General features: G+C 40.6%; 1 protein-coding gene across 13 annotated transcripts in view; it reads left to right on the top strand.

The window, feature by feature from the left end:
• The window catches only part of DUSP16 (dual specificity phosphatase 16), a 69229-nt gene that overhangs the window by 38525 nt on the left and 16842 nt on the right, over positions 1-13862 (top strand). The window lies entirely within an intron of this gene.

The following is a 13862-nucleotide window of genomic DNA, read 5'->3' on the forward strand; positions in this document are numbered from 1 at the left end:
TTCTTTTTTTTTTTTTTTAAATCCCAGGTCAAAGCATCCATAGAAACGCAAGCCCTGCTAATACAGGATTTGTTGGTGTTAACATGTGCTTGTGTTGTTACTTCTGTCATGGAACAGTAGACCCAGTGTTCACAAGGAGGAACAAGGAGGGGCATGAAGTAGATCCAGGGCTGAAAGAAGAGGGAATGACGAATACAAGTGGGAAACCCATTGCAGTGACTCGATCAGTGATCTAATGAAGTGTATGCATAGTCTCTGAGAAATGTTAAAACTACAGCCAGAGACTGAATAATGATGAGGGAAAGGGAGAGATGCTTCCCCTTAGCAAGAAGGTTTCACTGAGGTTTGTAGTGGCTTCAGATGAAGGTGATAGGGAGGTGGTTATGTTACTGAGAGAACTTTTCCCCAAACTATTTTGAAAGTGAGTACAGAGAAGATGAATCATTTCTGCACTTGGAAAGGTGCGTTTGGTGCTCATGTGAGCTGTATTTATAGTAAACTAAGTAGGGTTTTGCTTTGGCTATGTTTGGTGCTTCTGTTTTCTTTGCTGTCTTGGTAAGAATTACACCTGTGGGTCGTGGACTACAATATTGGACTAAGTAACTCTTCTTCCATATGAGCCATCAAGTAAATGTGTGGTGTCTAGACACAGTAAATGCTTAATGCAAGAGCGCTGAAATATGTGGTTAATACTCCCTCTAAATTTAAAACTGTTATTTAAAAAATAGGCCAGTCTAGAAGCAGTTCATGTCTCTTAAGAAATCCTTTTATTGTTTGAATATCCAACTCTGCTCATCTGTCTTGAGGTTCGTTTAATAACCAGAAGCATATTACAGCCCCATGCAGCAATACAGACTATTCACAACTTAATTTCCATGATTGAAAGAGACACAGGTCTCCTAATAACTGAGAATTAGGCCTCGTGGCAGGGAGGAATTGGGGGGGATCCTTAATAAGGCCAAGCACAGGAGAGTATCACAAAACTTCCCTTCATTCTACTGTCTCTCTGTAGATTAGTTGTGTGAGACATGGCTTTGATCTTCTTTTTCCCCTGCTGGACCCTGTGAAGGAGGTGGTCAGAGTGTTTCCATCCTCAGACTTGCCTGTGGCTCCTGTAGGAATGGACAGTACCAGGAAGGGAGTGTTCTCCAGCTCCCCAGCGCATAGTCTGGGCAAAGACCAGTTGCGTGTAGCATAATGATACTATGAGGAATTGTTTTGGTTTTTTTTTTATTTCTAGCACGTGGTAGTTGTTTGTTCAAGCTGAAAATGGAACTTAAACCACATGCAAGGTAATAGTGCACCTTAGCTGGCTGAAGTGAACTTAGACACGTGCAGCTGGTAAGGATTAGTTTGGGTGTTAGGGGGAGAGAAAGGGAATCTCATGTGTTAAAACCCTCCTTATAGAAAGGGGGATTTTAATTTTAGCATGTCAAATGCATTTCTCTTGGCAAAGATTTGAGAATTTCATCTTATTTTTGGTTAAATAGACAGTGAGGAGGATATTTATGAATGCAGAAACAACTGATGGCTTTAAAACCAGTGGTAGAGGAGTATAAGAACAACAGGGAAATGTAAGGAAAGTGTTTACAACTGATCTATTACGGGTAAGTTCTTATTTCAGGAGATATACCCAACTAAGATGAATCAGTAGTAAAGTAATTAAGGTCAACTCTATTCTTTCAGCTCTCTAGCACTTCCTTCTCTTACAATGAATTTGCTCTGATTTTAATCCTTACATAAGAAAATATATTTCACAGTCCTGTTGTTTTCTTACATCTACTAAAAAGCTAGCTACTTGACAAACAAATGCACACAAGAAACCTTTTGAGATGTGGGGTGAAGGAGAAGGTGCTAGTTTCGGTCTTATGGAAAGTTCTTGGAGATTATTGATACGTGGCTCTAGGAAACTAGATAAAATGTGTTGTCTCAGCAAGCTGATGACGAACTTTTGTAAATGTTTATAGCCTATAATGAGAGTAGGGGTCAGTGCCCCATATAAAAAGAAAAACCTTTGGACTTGAGTTTTCCCTATGCCACTCAATCTGGTTTATTTAAAATAGTGACATTAAATAAACATTTTGTGGTAGGAAAATATTTTTTTGTTGGGATAGAATAAGAAGCAATTAACAAATATCTGAAATTCCTGCATCTGTTCTTCCTGCCTCCCCCCATTACTGAGCGCTCAGTGAGGTGGCTTTTTATTTAGGTTGTGCATAAAGGTATGCTCTACCCTGGAGGTTGTTTTTCATTGAAGTAACTAATGTAAAGACCTCAAAGGAACCCTTAGCAATTAGTTTAAGCTCTTGATCTAGCCTCATAAAAATATTTATAATCTGGTGGGGAATGTTTTCAGGAATTTAAATATTTGTTTTGGTTCTTAATTTTTAACAGTGTGCAAAATACTGAAATGTGGGTACTGAAGGCTTAACCCCACTCCCATCGTTGCATCTACTCTGCTAAGTTAAATAAGATTTAAACACAGGGATGTGACTTGATTCCTTCTCTTCCCAGAGTTCTCTTTGAGAACTGGATTTACTTTCATGGAGTCCTTTTCCTAGTTACAGTATTTTTATGATGTTTCTGCTTGGTCTGCAAAAACAGTGAAGAGAGGCTAGCAATTCTTGCTTGAATTAGCATTATTAAGGCGGTAAATGTCAAGAGTCTTGCTTAAATTCTATTCCACTATGCCAATGGAAATCATTCATGTTCTACTTTGCTAAAACACTTGCTCTTCCCTGTTTCTCTTAATCTGGCATACTCCTACCCATGCAAGCACAGATGTCTTCGTGATGGTTACCTTTCAAATGTTGGCTGTGAAGAAGATAAAGCACAGCTTTTTATTTTGTGGTGGTGTTTTTAAATTATTTTTTTGTACAGAAGACTCATTCTAAACAGAAGGATCTCTGAAAAAACAGAAATGCCTACCTTTCTGTATTTCCAACCTGACATTAAAAATTGTAATAGCTTAACACAGAAACACTGTACTGGCTCTGAACTGAGACCAAAAGCAAGAGTTGTTGTACTTGTGTGGATCCAGAGCAATGGTAAATGTCCAAGAAGGACTAGCTAAACTTCAGAGTACTGTAATGCAGAATCATAGAAACAGTTTCACTGAACTCTAAAAAATTTTTAGCGCTGCAAGACCAGAATGTATTTTGCCAGCAAACCATGAAGGACATACTTTTCTGTCAGTCACTGAATTGCCACTTAGACTCGATGTACTGTGGTGTTCAATGCCACTGAGAACAACCAATATGGAAAACTTATATAATGTACCAGGTTATGAAGTGTACGGACAGAAGGGGAGTTAAATATACTGGAAGCCTTTTGTGAGCTTCTAGAATTGCCTGTACTGTTCTACACGCCCCCCGCCCAGTGCCTGTATGCAGAGGTGTAGATTTGTACCTGACTATTCCACTGGAGCCATGCCTTTCGTTAAATAGTATCCACCTGATCAATAGATGCAATCAGGGTTATGTATACTTAAATCTTGGTTGTAGAAAACTTGCTTCATGGTTGGAGATGAAGCTGCCATCCTTCAGTCAGATGACAGCTGTCTTGAAAAGGGGTCCATAAACTTCTACGTGCTCCTTACTACGCAGGTTATCTGTATAATTCGGAGAATTACTAGTAGAGAATTACAGATTTTCCAGGCATGAAGCCCGCATCTGACTTGCAGACCACTGAGCACCGAGCTGGGGAGCTGTATGCCCCCCTCCCAAAACGATGGTTGGACTGTGGGTACAGTCACCATGTAAAAAAGTGGTGTTGACAAGTAATCAAGGCCCCAGTGGTGAATTGCCTACTAATCTCTGCTACTCGTCTGCCTATGAGAAATGTCAGCAGTAATGTGATTTAATGGATTTTGCTTTCACAAGAGCTCTCTGATAAGCTTCTACAGAGCACAAAGCTACCATGATAAGCAGAAAGACATAAGTTATTAATTTTCTATTCAGTGACAAAGGCAGGTGACTTGCAGTGGACAGTGAATGAAGTCATAAGCTGAGAGAGTATGTAAAGAAACAGCAAACAGAATGAGTTCAGTGAGATTGGGCAAAGGTCCTGGAAACGAAATAGTCAGTGATTAGCCAGGGACTGTTGCAAAAGGTATGTTTTTGCTGAAACTTCCCAAATCATTGTTTTCCCCCTGACCTGTCCCTCACCTAACAAAGTGTGTGTACAAAATGGAAGACTTGCATGGGACATGCAAGGAGAAGGAAACAAGTCAGGAACTCTTCTGCAGTTCTTGTTTATGCTGGTATTTTTCTTAAAAATATTTGAAATTGGAAGCCCATTTAAAGGAATCCTAGTATAAAAATGCCAGTATCTTGAGGGTATGTTTACCACTGTGTTGTCTCTACTTGCCTAAAGCAGACCTGGATGGAAAAAAAGCCCAGCGCTCTCTCCCCACTTTGTCACCAGAAGAAACATGCCTTGTGGCAGAAGAGCGGGAAATCTTGAGAATGTTCTTGTATAGGTAGAGCTGGTCATTTCTATCTCCTGTAGTGACCAGGGCTGCGAGACTGAGCTTTCTTCCCTGCTTCTGTAGTCCCATATGCCAAGTAGGAGGGTACCCAGTGTGGACTGAAAGATGGCATGAAGTAGCTGTGGTTTGTGGTGTCTGATAAATTCCTGTCTAACATCCTGACACCTTTTAACATTTGGATTTGGAGCTTAGTACCTTTTGGTTGTGGCTGGCTGAAGTTCTGAGCGTTCCCTATACATAAGTCTTTGCAGAGTGCCTCAAGGAGAAGAGCACGCCTTCAAATGCCTTCAAATGCCGGTCATCGATTACAATGATCAAGTTATCTGCAAGTTGAAATAATTCTAGTGAGAATGAGCTGTTAAATATCCTGCCAGTGTTTAGAGAAGGAAGGATAGTTGCACTATGATGCCAGCTATCCTGATGCTCTGAATGGTTGATGCTGTTAGAAGCAAGCCTCTGTTAAAAGAGGTGAAAATCTTGCCGAGGGAGTGCAGTATTCCCCAAGTGGTCCCCTAACCCATGGAGTACAGCCAGTGTCAGTGGGGAGGAGACGAGAGCGAGAGAGGAGCTTAGCTCTGAATCACCCTCTTCAAAAGTCTCCATCAAATTTTAATGGGAGCATAGAAAAACTAGTACCCTTGGCTACAGCCAGTCCTCTGCGAATATCCTCCCACCCTTTGTACTTAAAATGCAGTTTTGAGTGTTCGTTTAGTGCCATGATTGTTTTAAGCACTTGAAGAAGGGTTTATTACTTTCATATGTGTATCCACTTGCTGTCTTTTGAGAGAGAGCAAAGTTTGACTAGTGTGGAGCTCTCATAACATTTCTCAAACCCAAGAATAACTTGCTAAGTTTGCTTTTGTTTTGGATACCTCGGGATGCTTGTGAAACTTAATTGACTGAAATTACGATGAAGGTATTTATTTTTTTTTCTTTAAAGGCAGAAAAGGCAAGTGTCAGTGTCCAATATGCTCTCTTTACTTGTCGTTAGTCTGACTTTTCTATACACCACTTGGGTGGGAGCGCGGGCTTGACCCCATTCTCGCCCCCCAAAACCTTGTTTACTTAACCTGCCTGTTAACCTTGTCTTACCAAAGGCACAAACCCTCCAGGGCAAAGAACTTCCCTTGCTACTGTGCTTGTAAAACACCTGGCATAACGGGGCCACTTTCTGAACACCGCCGTAATAAAAACACCCCTCGCTTTCCCAAACCGTGAAACCTTGAATCCGGTGGAAGGACTCCCGGTGGCTGATGAGAGGGGACGGGAAGGGGAGGGCGGGCGCGGGGATGGCAGCGCTCCTAACGGGGCTCTCCAGCCTGAGCTTATGTAATGGAAAATGGCAAGCATCCCTGTGGAGCTGAGCTTGGAATGCGTGAATTGTAATGGCCTGTGGAGGTCTGCAGCTCGTTTAAACAGAGTGGAAACATTGTAGATTCATAAAACTTGTGAGTCAGAAAGTTTACAACTTTCCTTCCTTACGGCGAGGGGAAAATCTATACTGCAGCTTTTAGATAAACATTTTAATGTTTGATGGGAATGTGACTGTGAAAGTGCTGTTAAGTCACAGCATTAAGAGCCTCTGCTCTGATTTGAGGCAAAGTAAACATTAAAGTTAGTTTTGTGTATTTTTGTCTTTGCTGTAGTGCTGTTTAAATTTGATTTACTTTTTTTAGGATAGTTTTCAGTAACATTGCGTTATGTGCCTTGCACTAGCCAGTATTTACAGTAACAAATTCTAAATTGCTATCAGGAGAAGAAAAAGAAAAAGCTAAACATGAATGTACTCCACTGCATACTTTTGGTGAATACAGGAGTTTGGTAAGGCTTACTTAAAATCACAGTGTCTAAATGTTATGTTGTAGAAGTAGTTGCAAATTTTGCTGCTTTTTTTATTCTTCTTTTACTTTAAAAAGGGATACCAGTATAATATTTATTCGTATATGGCTATATAAAATTTATGAATAATTAGTGCCATTAATGAAGATGCCAATTCTGGATTTAACGAAGGTGGTGGCATCTTCTGCCAAATCCATGAGCTTCAAAGTTGTCTTCTTGCAATCCTTTCCTAGTACATGCATGTAGTCTTTGGTTTTTGACTCATCACTTGGGTCTTAGACCTTTTCCACTCCGTGCTTTAAAATAATTGTGTTTGACGCTGAGTTAACACTGATGAACTGGCAGACAATTAGGTCTTGTGGGAAAAGGAGAGAAGTTGCTTCTAGTCTGTTTTCAAGAATTCATTGAAGAAAGCTAATTTCTCCCTTTGGCCTTTTCTGAATGGTCAGAATCCAAAGGGGGGCAGTGGGGGAAGGCAAAGCATCTGATTTGAATGGCACTTAAGAGAAATGCCAAAGTTTGTTCTTTTACCAGTGTGCATTGTCCTTGGGCTTTTCCAGCAGACTCCATGACCTGTGGAAACCAGACACGTTCACTGTCTCTTATTTCTCCATCATGAGCGCAAGATGGGATCTTTCTGTGCATCCTGTCTGAAGCAGGCAGAGCTGCAGGGCCAGCTGGATCTGCAGGGATGTTGTATAAAACACTTCATAGGCTTTTCTTAGCCTGAAGTTTTAGGGAAGCCAAGCTCACAGGAGTTGCCATGTTGTCTGTCTCTCTGCTGTCACCCACAAAAGATGTTTAAGCTTGTTGGTCAGCTTCAATAAGGTTTGACAAAAGGAGCAATGAAATGAATAAAATAATGGAAGTTCTTGTAAGCCCTATGGAAATGAGCACTGGTACAGTACTGAGCCTCAAATTAGCGTCTCCCCCTGAAAAGTAGTTTCAGGTTGAGCTGAGCTGGTTGTGGATTTGCTGGTGTGACCAAGCAGCAGTGCCATGTGGGCCCCAGCAATGCAAGAAGGACCCTGGGGGAGCTCAGGCTGTGATAGCCGCCCGAGGATCCACCAAGAGATGGGCACTGGTGGCAGGTGGGATTCTTCGGTTTCTAAAGCCCCTTGAATTATTTGGTTGAAAAACATGTTTGCTTAGTGTGAAAGTTGAAAGCAGCTCTTCTGGCCTTTTGGATCGGTCTCCATTAGTTAGAGAAGCTAGCCGGCACCTTCATCTCGGTTAGCAACCTCTTCTCTAGCTGAATCTCTTCTCTTCTCCTCTCCGCCTCGGCTTTGCTGCCAGGCTCTGGGCGTGAAAAGCAATGCTGGCATTCTCCTTTGAGCTTTAGCTGACAGGCTTATAGGAAACACATCAAGTGATGTGAACACCTATTTTCTCATCTTGCTTTCATTCCAAGTTATGGTTCATAACTGCCTTTACAAAGAAGTAGTAAGAAATTCTCCCAGAACAAATGCAGTGTAAGCTTGTTGGTAAGTTTTTACTGTTAGAATTTGTGTATGCATGGAGCTCTCGTCTTTGTAGGAGTTGTCTCCATACTTGGACAGTTACATAGAAAAAGCAAGTTACACCTAAAGGGGAAGCCCCCTGTTTTTATGTTTCCCTTTCACTGGAGACTTGTGGGCACGTCAGTTGTTGCATTTCAATTTCATACCCAACCTTAATCCACCTTGTCTCTGAAGTATAGTCAGGTCTCTGTTCCTTTCTGCGCTTTGTCAGTATGCACTTGCCTGATGGCAAGAGCAGCTATCTCCAGATGATTAAGGATAAAACTTCTAGTGCAGATCTCTGCAAACATATGAGGATGGAAAGGAATTACAGAATTGGCTGTTTCAACAGTAATTTTAAAAGCAACTTTAAAGAGATACTAGGTTGCCTCGTGATTGATTTTTCTGTATGTTAGAAATATATGCAAGTTGAGACATAGGATGAATGTATGAGGGAACATCTGTGCTGTATTCAACATGCATGCAAAGGAAGGACATACAAATAAGCGTGGATGGGGAAGACGTCACTGAAGCAGGCCTGTTTGGCTAACATAACCGTTGGTAATTACAACCAGCCAACAGCCTGGTTACTGTAATATGTCATGTAAGCATCAGTGAGCTGCTCAAGGTGAACTTTGAAAGCTAGTAGGAGGAGAAAATGGCATTCTCCTCTCTTTCCAGCACCCTGCAGAAACGAAAGGTGTTTGGGGGAGGTGGAGGGCAGGAGAGCAAAGGGGGTACTGGGCTGGTGGATGGGGGATGTGTGCAGGGTAGATGCAGGTATTGATCTGCTCAATAACAGATGAAATTTCACTGGACCAGCCGTGATAGTCTAAAGCCAAAGCCGAGTAATCTGTGTTTGTGTAAGGAAGGGATGTGTGTTGATGTGAGTGAAGAACGAAAGTTGCATTTTGAAAACTGAATTTTTAGTAGATTGGTGTTTCTGCTTAACTTTTTTGCTCTTCCCCATGCCAGGTCAGTCGCACAAGTACTTGGCCTTCTATAAGCAAAGAAAAATGCTTTTAGTTTTTGATTCAGAATTGGTGTGTTTCCTGTGACATTGTCTTGTCTAATTTTGATTGGTTACATCTCTGAGTGGTTTGACCCATTTGAAGGAAATAGGGAGGAGGAAGAGAAACCAGCATAACATGGAATGAACACAGGAAACACCCACCATTTTCCCCCCCAGTGTTATGTCCTATTATGGTGTCATTTAACTGGAATGGTTTTACTGATTATTGGGTAAAACCAGTAAAATGTTATCTGCACTTCACAACTCTGCATTAAGTGTTCAAATCAAGACCTTAGAGCTTAACTGGCCTTTCACTTGCAAACCTCCATAGTAGTTTACAGAGCTACTGTCCCTCCAACTACAGCGTGGCAACCGGCAGCACTGTGGAATGCTCCTGGTCTGTTTCCATAGAACATAAGAGATGAGCTGATGTAAATGCTTGTGGTTATCAGTAGTTATTCCTCTGTATTAATTTAGGATTTGTGTCTGATGGTAGTTAAACTAAGTAGTCATAAGGATCTGGATGGATTCCATTCCCTCATTGAAAGGTAGCTCTTCCCAAACCAGTAACATTTCTCTGGCTATCATTTGTTGCCACCTGATCCCATCTTCTCTCCCTCTCCTCTTCCTGCTGCTGGCAAAGTAGTTGGGAGTTTTACTTATACGAGGATTTATGCAGTGAATCTGTAAGAAAGAATAATTTTTACTGTGGAATTTTGCTGAAACTTTTTCATCCCTTCTGGGTTTGGCCCTATTTTGTTTCCTGAGTTGGCTGAGAAGGGAACCGAAACTTCTGATACCAAGATTCATTTAACGATCATACCCTTACGATCACAATCGTAGTTAGGAAACGGTAATGTCTTGATCAAAGGAAAGTCTGTAGTCACCACTTTGCAGAACCATAGCAACAGGGTAATTGAGTCATTTGCCGGATCTTGCCAAATTTCTGCTAATGGATGTGGAGGCTTGTAAGGAAGAAACGCAGGCTTTACTATAAAGACCTAGGAGGTGTTGGGTTGTCTGCCACACGCATGAGGGCTTAGGCTGCAAAACCACTGACGGCTTTTGGCACCTTAACATGGTTTTGTAAAAACTCTTGTGTGAGTCGCAGCCACAAGAAGTGAACAGAACAAGTCAGCACTGGAATGCAGTACAGTACTGCTGTTCGTTAAACATGCTGCAGCCAGGGCATGCTTGCCACTCGGTTAAAACTGAAATAATTTCACTGGTCTGTTTATTTTAACAAGCTACCTAAGCAAGAGCTGAGTTACCTTGGGACAGTTTCAGAACTTTGCAGTCTCCTGATGGATACTCTAAAATTAGAGCCAAATTTAATTAATTGATTTTTGTCTCAGAAACATAAGGGACAACCAGTTGAATGTCACAGTTTACCACTGCTACTTTGATATCTTTTGCTTTCATGTTAGAAAACATATTGGATGATAAAAGTCTGAAATGACTTCTGTCTCATATTGCTTTAATTTGCTCCCGTAATGATGGAAGTCATCATCCCCAAAGATTTTTTCCTTCAAACTTGGGTAGGGCCTGTTACTCAAGTAAGACAGACTTAAGAGTACTGTTAGCTACTTGCTACCAGCCAGAGGATACAATGACTTACATATGCACAGTCATGAGAGAAGCAACAAGCAACCGTCTATTTAAAACTGAAGAAGGAGATGCATTGTGCTGCTTATCGTGCTTGACCATCGAGGTTTTCAGATGTGGTGGAACTGTTCGTGAGTGGTGATGTAAGAGTCTTCCATTTAATTCATTGATATCAGAAAAAGTAGAGCGAAAAACTTCAAAAGCCTCCAGGGAGGTGGGGGAGATCTTTTTAAACACAAGCAAAATTTTATAGATATATGTATAATACATAAAAGTTACTCCCTTTCCTCCTTCGTCTGTCCATAACATTCAAATAGACAAGAAGTGGTTTCATCCTGTGGAATGTCAAGAGAGCTGTTTCACTTGAGCATCACCATCAAGAAAACAGAAAACCTGTATGGTTCATAGCTATTTAGGAGAGAATATTTTGGAGTTGTTTGTCAGTCATCTATTTCCAGGGCCCAGTTACGTTATCAAGGACTTCAGTGAAACTTTAGTAACCCAGTAGCTCTGTTAATGACCTGCAGATTTTTTTCCCCACAGTTTAAACATGCTTTTGTGATTAATTTATTATTTGCAGAGGCTGGAGTAGTGGTGGGAGAAGGGGTGTTGTTTAGAAACTAGCTCCAGAAGAAAAGTGTATTTTCTCTTATTAAAACAAACTGCACCGTGCTGCCAATAGCCCTATTCCAACTGAGGTAGGTAAGGAGATTTAAAGACAAAATTTGCGTTGATGCAAAGGTCATCCTCAAATTATGGAATTTGAAACAAAACCCATCCCATCTTTCTTTTAAGGCTCAATTTTCTATTCTGCATTCCCACCTGTAGGCTAAATTCATTTTTCCAAATGTTTAAAGTTTGTTTTTTTGAAGACAGTCTGCTTCATTTACAGCAGAAGTGTACAGGTAGCCTGAGTGCTTAAAGCACTTTTCTCTTAAGAGGGTCCTCATGTAGACGGTACGTACACTTCAGCTTTGGGGACTCATGGGGGCCATAATCTGCGTTAGAAAACAGAGACACGTGAAATAAGTACCTTTTTTCTACACATCTTTACATGCTTGGTTTTTTTTTAATATATCTATATATTTAAAAAAAAAGATAATTTTGTAAGTTAATGCAAGCAAGTAGTGATGAGTGCAGTTCCTGAGAATAGAAGTTAGTCTCATAAAGACACAACAGCTCAGTGATTGTACACATGGATGCTGTTGTTCCAGATCCCTGATACTATGTTTGTTGCACTAGAAGAAATCTGTAGTTTAGCAGGATGCATATACGAGTGTGTTTTGTTGGTATGGGTTTTGTTTGCTTGTGGGGTTTTTTTAAAACAATTTTTCAACATATGCTGATCTAGAATGTGTTTTTCCTATTGGGAGTGCCATAAATCAAAGCCAGATTTGTTGAAAAGCTACTAACTTTTTGAAATGGTTATAGAAGATGGCGGTGAAGATAGATTAATATTTGAAACAAGTCGCCGATTTCATGCTTTTTCAAGTAATTTCACTACTGATACTAATACCAGCTTAAAATACATTCAAAGGAAATGAGGGCTCACTTGGGAGCATGTGTAAAAATAGGTAATAAAATGTCAGACTTACCCGATTTGAGAGTTTTGTCGCTGTAATTCATGTTGTAAAGATACTGAAGCAACATGTTACTAGGAAAGCGTGAGTAGAAAGAAGAAACATGACTTTGAAAGGATGAATGTCCCAGAGGAAGTGTTGAAGCATCTAATCTTGAATCACTTCAAATTTGCCTTGACAGAGCCCTAGGATAAAAATAAAATTAAAAATTGCTCTTACACTTATGATGACAGAGTGTGGGTTCCATCTGCCAAAATCTCAGGTTTTTTTGCATATTAGCTTCTTGCTTAATTTCTTGTTGCAGTGTTCATACAAAAGTGAGACCAATCTGTAGGTAGTTGGGAAAATTCTTTTTTTGTTGTTGTTAAACCTTGCCCATGTAGTCTCTTGCAAAGAAAGCACAGATGTAAAATCTTTTATTTGCTTGTGCTGCTTCTTTGTAAGGAAGAAGAGTCAATTCTCTATTTCCAGCTGTGTCAGAGAGAGGATCCAGAAAGCAGCCAACAAGCTTTCCAAGAAATAAAGAATAAGCAAATGAAACCAAAGACCGATACTTGATTTCCCCTTCTTCCCCCAATCTCTCAAGGAACTGCTGGGCACCGTATCTTACATTAAATTTAATCTGAGAGGCATGTAATGCCTATAAATTCAAGGATTGCTTCCTATAACAGAGGGGAAAACGTTATGCCATACAGAAGAAAATTAAGAAAGTATGAGAGAGAATTGTTTTGCAAACTCCTTCTGTCATTTGACTGAGACGTTGAACAAGCAGCATTTGTGCTCCTGAACACACAGGGAGGTTGTAAAGCAAGGAGGAGGAATCCCGGCTAATAGGAATAGAAAATGTCAGAGCCTAACCTTTACTGTGTCCCTAGCCTAGGTCCTTTGGGGTATGGCTCTGTGATGGGCAGTGCCTTGGCTTAGTATCCCCCCTGCCCGTCCCATACAGTCCAACCTCACGCTCATATTCTCCTGATGAGCATTGTCATGGTTGTCTAAAATCACTTGCCTGACAAAATAGACAAGTGATTTTTTGGATTTTTTTTGTAAGTCAGGAGACTGAACAGGAATCGCTGTTCATAAAACTTTTGTGCTGAAATCTGCTTGCTGGCTTTTTTGTTTATCAGATGAAATGGGCTGTTACACACATGGCTATTACTTTGGTTTTTTTCTATATTTACTAAAGGTACAGATTTTAAAATCCAAAGAATAGGCATAATTCAGGCAACGGTAATGCAAGCCTTGACAAAACAGTACATTATCTTACTCCTGAATAATTTTAATTCACATCTTCAAACTGTAATAATAGTGAACATAGCATTTGGCAGATTTACCATGTTAATACTTCACTTCTGTGATGATAAAAAGGTACCTCGTTCTGAACAGGTTATAATTAAGCTTCCTTCAGTTAAAATTCCACTTGCCTCTGTGCTGTAATGTAGGGAAATAGCTGGGGACTTCACTATAGTTTGCGACTTTCACCCTTACTGGTTGGCTGTTGAATGGTGAAAACAGTCAAAAAAAGCCTATAACATACTGATTTAAGCAGCTGCCTCCAGTTCTTCTTCAGACTAGTTTGTGAAGATGAAGTATGAGAATGAGCTGAGCTTGGGGTTTAGCTAGGCTTGGAAAAAGCTAGCTAGCTTTTCTGAGAACATGTTTAGTCAAAGTATAAGTTTGTTGCAGGAGGTTTCTTTGGTTTTGTTTTCTAACTGTGGCTAAGGCCAGTTGGACCACAGTTAGTAGCACAGATTTATAATGCAGCCCTTGTGATGGGAGGGAAGCTGGGAACTAGCCGAGCAAGAAAAAGAAATAGAGCTTGAGCTGGGTTGTATCTG

The sequence above is a fragment of the Aquila chrysaetos genome, chromosome 17 (genome assembly GCF_900496995.4).
Source record: "Aquila chrysaetos chrysaetos chromosome 17, bAquChr1.4, whole genome shotgun sequence".
In the NCBI taxonomy this organism is placed as follows: domain Eukaryota; kingdom Metazoa; phylum Chordata; class Aves; order Accipitriformes; family Accipitridae; genus Aquila; species Aquila chrysaetos.